Source organism: Tyto alba, unplaced genomic scaffold (genome assembly GCF_018691265.1).
Source record: "Tyto alba isolate M040663 unplaced genomic scaffold, T.alba_DEE_v4.0 Super-Scaffold_6, whole genome shotgun sequence".
Lineage (NCBI taxonomy): Eukaryota > Metazoa > Chordata > Aves > Strigiformes > Tytonidae > Tyto > Tyto alba.
In genome coordinates, this window is record NW_024881327.1 from 45,065,398 (window position 1) to 45,071,628 (window position 6,231).

Below are 6,231 nucleotides of genomic sequence, written 5' to 3' on the forward strand. Positions count from 1 at the left end.
CTCCAGGCCCTCTCACATGCACTGTTTGGACTAGTGTCCCTTTAAACTGTAGTAAGGAGTACTGGGTTTTCTTTTGTTTTTGTTTTTTGTTTGTTCATTTGTTTTCTTTGGGGTTTTTTTTGTTTGGTTTTGTTTTGTTTTTTAATTACCTGAGGAGAAGGAGGAAATCCCTTTTATATAGCAAAAAAATACTGTTCTGAGAAGTGAGACATACCTTCCCAGCCTGGCTCCTCTCTTCATCCCCAGGAGATATCTCTACCCAAAAGGCTCTGAGTTGAGCTCAGTGAGAAACAGTCAGTATTTTTCCTATTGAAGTTGTGTTACCATAGGAAAATAACTCACAGAGCTGTACTGGGAAGTGCGAGAGAAGCCAGCATAAATGCTAAGCCTGTCCCTCTGGACCTGCAGGGAGCTCGTCCTTGTAGCTTTGTGAGTCCCAGCTGCAGCTCCCCATGGATCAGCTGCTGCAGAAATGGAGCTCCTCAGGGCTTCAGATGTCTTGAGGTCACAGAGAAACTCCAACAGCTTCTTTTGAGCAGAAGATGAATGTGTCCCACTGAGAGTGAGCGGAACGTGCTCCTTTGCACACAGGGACAGGCATTCTCACAGCCCTCCTGCTTTTACAGCTGGAAATGAAGAAGACCCTAGGCAGCTTTGGGGTCATGGACTGCCCCTCCCATGTGTTGATGGGTATATCCACAACCATCAGTGACCCACACAGAGCAGTGTGTTACAGAAGCTTAGTATTTATGGTAAAAAAGAGTCTGAAAATATTTACTTTAAGTGCTTCCTCCTAGGTAGGTAAGAGTTACTTCTTTCAATGCACAGGAGCAGAACAGCTCTATTGAAAGGCCACATTACACAGTTGAACACAACCTCTGGGCTGTTGATGTAACCACTAAGAAAAGATGAACTGGTTTATGAAATAAGGATATTGTACAATTTTTCGCCAAACCCATCCAGCAATACATTGTATTTAATATGTTTAATTAAAACCTAAATAGAATAACAGTGCTGCCCTCTTTTCAGCTTTCTAGCATATGACAGGACTGAAGATATGAAAAAAATTTCAGTGTTGGTTACTGTGCCTGCCTGAATAGAACAAGAGTGACAGTAATTCTTCATTTTATAACACACAGAAAAGCACCACTTTCACAAGACAGATGATATTCCAGAGTGCCAGGGAAGGAACCAGTTTCTCCTGCTTTATATGTAGCATACAACACAAACGTTGCATTCTTGGCTCACTAGACACAAGGCTCTTTTGGAGCCAAAGATTAGCACATTCAGTATTTGCACTGAAGGCAACCTAAAGGTATTCAGTAAGTTGATTTTAAAAGTCCAAAGAAACAGCAAGCTACAGGCACAGGGGCACCACTAGGAACATCAGAAGGGACAAGAACTACTTGAGAGTCCAAGTTTCCTTTATTTATACATCTCCAGCCTTAAATTCATGTATATCTGGAAAGTCTGTCCTTTACAGACTTCAAGCTCTGAAGGGTTTTGCAAACTGTTGTTATTTTAATCTGACAAGTCACCTACTCAGAGAATTCAGAACATAAAACACTGAAAACCTCTATCAACTGGTTTTGGGTTGCTCTTTTTTTTCATATACAACAGAGTCAAAAAAAATATCTAATTTGTGTAAGTTAGCTGTGCAGCAAATGTGCTCTTGGGCAAGGCACTGGGTTGAAATGCTGTGAAGTGAATTTTGCTTTAAAGGATGTAATAGCCCAGCTGTGATGAAGAAGAAAACATGGTTAGATGTGAAAACATAATGGATACAGTATGGAAGTTCCTTGAATACGGCTCTTCAGAAAATACGTTTTAACAACACACACACACACAACAACAACAACAAAAAAAAAAAAAAACAAAAACAAAAACCAAAAAACACCAACCAAAAAAAACCCCAACAGTCTACTCTGGGGCATTTTGGTATAACATACAAACAGGTGTTTTACAGTGAGTAGAGCATCAAAAAAAAAGCACCTTCAAGGTAAACTTTCCATAGCCAAAGCATCACACTGTGCATAGCTCTGTTGACTTTCTCCCAGAGAAAAGCTACCCAGATTTGTTAAACTAAAAATCAAGTGGGGTGACGCTAGAGTTACATGACATGGGAGAGTAAGGATGATTATTGTTCAATTCTACCAAGGCAAACTACCCTGGTGTGACCGGCGCTTCATTTGGCCTTTCAGTAATGCGTTTTCTCTCCCTGAGAGTGAAAATAAATTCAGTGAAATGTAATTTTTATTCAAAGAATAGGCTTGTGTTTGTTTTATAGAAGCTCATATCTGGGTTAATTTACAAAATCCCCTTGGGTTATACTTTGAAATGAACATTTAATGAAGACAAATATATTTACCCACCCAGAAAAAATATTTAATTGTTGTATCTCTGATATTACCATTTTCCAGAAGTATTCTAAGTACATCAAGAATGCCAGCAATGTAGCAGACGCTTGTATTTCATGCAAAGGTAGAAGATTTAAATGGCAGCAACTGACGGAAAAAAATAAGTGCCTGATTAATCAGTCTTTTTTGAAGTCAGTGCAGACACGTCTTTTGGCTGCAACAGATTTTGGCTGAGGCCTTAAATGAGAATGTGCTTGGTTGCCAACAACATTACACACCTGAGCTGTGAAACAATCAAAAGTGTGTTACAATCCATTCAGAGTGTGTATGTGTGCATTGGCATTTCTGTATGAAACAAGTAGTAGAACTGGCATATAGCATAAGCTCCTACTTTGCATGAGTTGCATTATGGAAGTAATACTCTGTTGTCTGCCATTAGTACTGTAATGAATGGATTCACTCCTGGGTAAAGGGAGAAATGACAAAAGGGGCTGTATATGCTTGAGCAGGAGAGTAAGAACCCAAAAATTTATGATTTGGTTTTCAAAGTCTTTGCAATATCATGACACAGAAATCTTATTGAAATTTAATAAATACAGTCCAGAAGGTGTGTCATTTAAAGTTCCTCAGTTTTACAGAAGAAAAATAAAGAGTATAGATTTCCTTAGTATAGAAACTCTCTTAAGTACAGCTCTGAAGTATGAAATACAGCAATTCTGAGTACTGAATGAAGATTTGGAGGTACAGGATAGATTGAAAATATTTTAAAAAGTTCAGACTGAAAAGACACACCTATCATTAGGTAAAGGGTAACAAAATATATTCCTTATATCAGAGCCACATTTATAATGGTAATCCTGAAAGAGAAAACAACAAACAAGAATGTGGTAGTCATTTCTGAACACTTGACAACCCAATATCTCCTGGAAAATTATATCCTGGAGAAATTATGGGAGAAGAGGAGATGAAAAGTGTTGGGGTTCTTCTAAATTGTTTTGTTTCAGAAAAGCATAAAGAGATCCGTGAAAAAACCTGAGAAGTGGGAAATAAGGATGGGTACTACCAGCAGATACTGAAGACAGTTAGTGTAGAGGCCAGGAAGGTTAGGAGAGAAGCCTTTACTTTGATCTAATGCAAGGGAAGGATTGGTGTCAGACTCAGCCAAATGTATATATTTTTATTCCTAACTTTGATCCATGTGACGTTAGGCATCACTTAACATGGAGCTTAACCATAAAACATTTCTGGTGCCCTCTTGGTCTTTCTTTCACAAATACATTTGTCCTTGTTATCCAGTGCGCTTTTACTCATTTAGTGTTTGAAGAGGATTCCAAGTCATTACTAAGGTAGTTGTCAGGAAAGAAACCACCTTGCTGGTTCAAGTCTGAGTCTGAATCAATCAGCATCTCATGCAGTCTTGATTTCTGTCTTGCATCTTCACTTTATTATAAAAAAAAAAAAATCACAAAGGTGGGACTTCTTCCACCCGTTGATGATCAGTCTGTACTAAGCAGAGTGTACTACAACAATGGGGAGAAGATGCCACCTTTGACATCTTCTTATGTCAGATGTTTCAGTGAGTTAATTCTTGCTGCTTAATGCCTCTGTCAATTCACATCAAACACATGGGAAGAACAGTAACAAGAGTAATAATCCTTGTATGAAGACATATGTCTTACCTCTATGTTCTGCTTAAGACATTCCTCCTAAACTATGTATAATTGCAGGTAAATTCAGGGGAAACAGTCAAATAAGTAAAGCCACAAGATGCCAGGATACAGTTTGGAGAATCACCACAACTGCAACAATCAATGTCTTCCTAATTTCATCATCTTCAAATTCATGGAGGGAGAATAATGCTATAGTGTTTTGGTTAGCTTGCTTCCCTGGGAACAGCAGGATCTTGCCCTTCTACTAGTGACCATTCACAACTTTTATAATGAGGCAACTTCTTCAGACTGTACTGGGAAAGTCCCACCAAGCATAGTTCTGATTTGCTCAGTCTCTGCAAAGGTTGTCTCAAATCCTTGTCCAAATCAGGGACACTGCTAATTGGGAATCAAATCTCCCCTCTTTCAGGGGATTACATTACCTCCTGTTCCATGTGGTGCAAATGAACCCTTGGGAAGAGACGGATGTTCTCTTTGCCTTTTCTAGCATCCAAGTCTTTTGTAGGTCAGCCCTTAATGCCTGAAAATAAGTAGGTGGTTGAAGAGCAACGAAGATAAATGTGCTTTTTTTAATAAAATGCAAGATGGTGACAGAGAGTAAAAAGGACCATAAGAAGCTCCACCGAATGAGATCAAGGCGATACCTGGCTTCCATGGTGAAAATTCACTTTTCAGTGGCAGAATCTGTTACCCATAACCTGCATTGCTGTGGAGGGCAGGATGTTCGTGGAGCTGTGGCAATCAAAGTATGACAGCAAGAAAGTAACACACTCAGAATAGCTCTATCTGCAATCTGGGAATAGCTCTTGTTCCTGTCTAGAGTGTGGAAGCCATGGGTCTTGCATGCTCCCAGCATGGGAAAACTCATCCCAGTAGAACAGATAGCAACATCTCCCTAATAAAATTCTAAAATAAATACTTACAGCCTATTTCTCTACTGGATGTTTTTAATTTTATTTTTACTTCACATCTTAACTCCATGGCTCAACCACAATCTAGAGGTCTAAATGACAGGAAACAAACTTAAAATCCCATATGCCTTTCCTAATTTCCACCAATCACTGCAAATCAGGGCTATTTGTTCCAGCATCACTAGGAAAAAGAAACGTAGTTCTGCACACTCATTGTGCCTCTGTTAAAGCTCTTAAATCCAGTTCTGTGATGGAAAGGGTTTCGTTAATTACTACACACACATTTGACTTTGTCACTGCAGCAGTGCTTCTGGTTTATGAGCTATCAGCAAGTTATCAATTTGCTCATGAACCATTGCCCTGTCTGCATCTGCTCCTTCAATAGTCTGCGCCTTTGTGCTCTTACTGAAATGTCTTACTACCATACATGTACTGAGTCATAATGACTATTTTTTCACTGAAATTATTTCTTCTGTCTCTATCTGTCCCTGTTAAATGAAGGGACTACAAATGGCAAAACATGTTCACTCACTGGAACAGTGGAAAAGCAGCAATATAGCAGCATCTCATTGTCTTTATTATGCAAGACACACATATAACCCCAGACAACCACCACTTCAACCAGTTCACAACTACCATAAACTGAGCTGCTTTTACTGAAGTAGAACAGAGTCTCATACTGGACCAGACCCTGAATGACTATAATTTAGTCCAAAACATCTCTATCTTCAGCCCAATCCCTCATAGTTCCTTTTTTCCCATTTCCTCCCATCATATTAACCATGTTATTAGAAAGATCACTAAGTCAATTGGTTAGGTAGTATAATACTTTGAAGTATAAACAAAGAAACAAGTAACATATAATAAATATATTCTTGCCTTTTGGGGAGCAGAGCAGCCATATCAAATGGCATGGAAAAATTGTTTCTTGAAACCAATGAAAAGAACAATGTAATCACAGCCTGATGGAAAAATAAAAATTTTAATTGGAATATTTTTGTATATGTAAGAGGCAGATTTCCACTGACACAACTTTAAATTCCTGGAGTAAAACTGACTTTTTCACCATTCCAAGTGCAGTAAAGTCATAAAATACATTTTTCTTGGGGTTTAGCTTTTGAGGTTTTTGTTGTTTGCATTTTTTTAGAGGATTTTAGTGCCATTTCTATTATTACAAAGAATTGTTTAATGTAGAAAATATGAAAGTTCCTGGGGATATCATGCCTGGAAAACAACAATTTCCTCCTGTGAATACCTATACATGAAAAAATATCAGGTTTCTTGACACCTCAA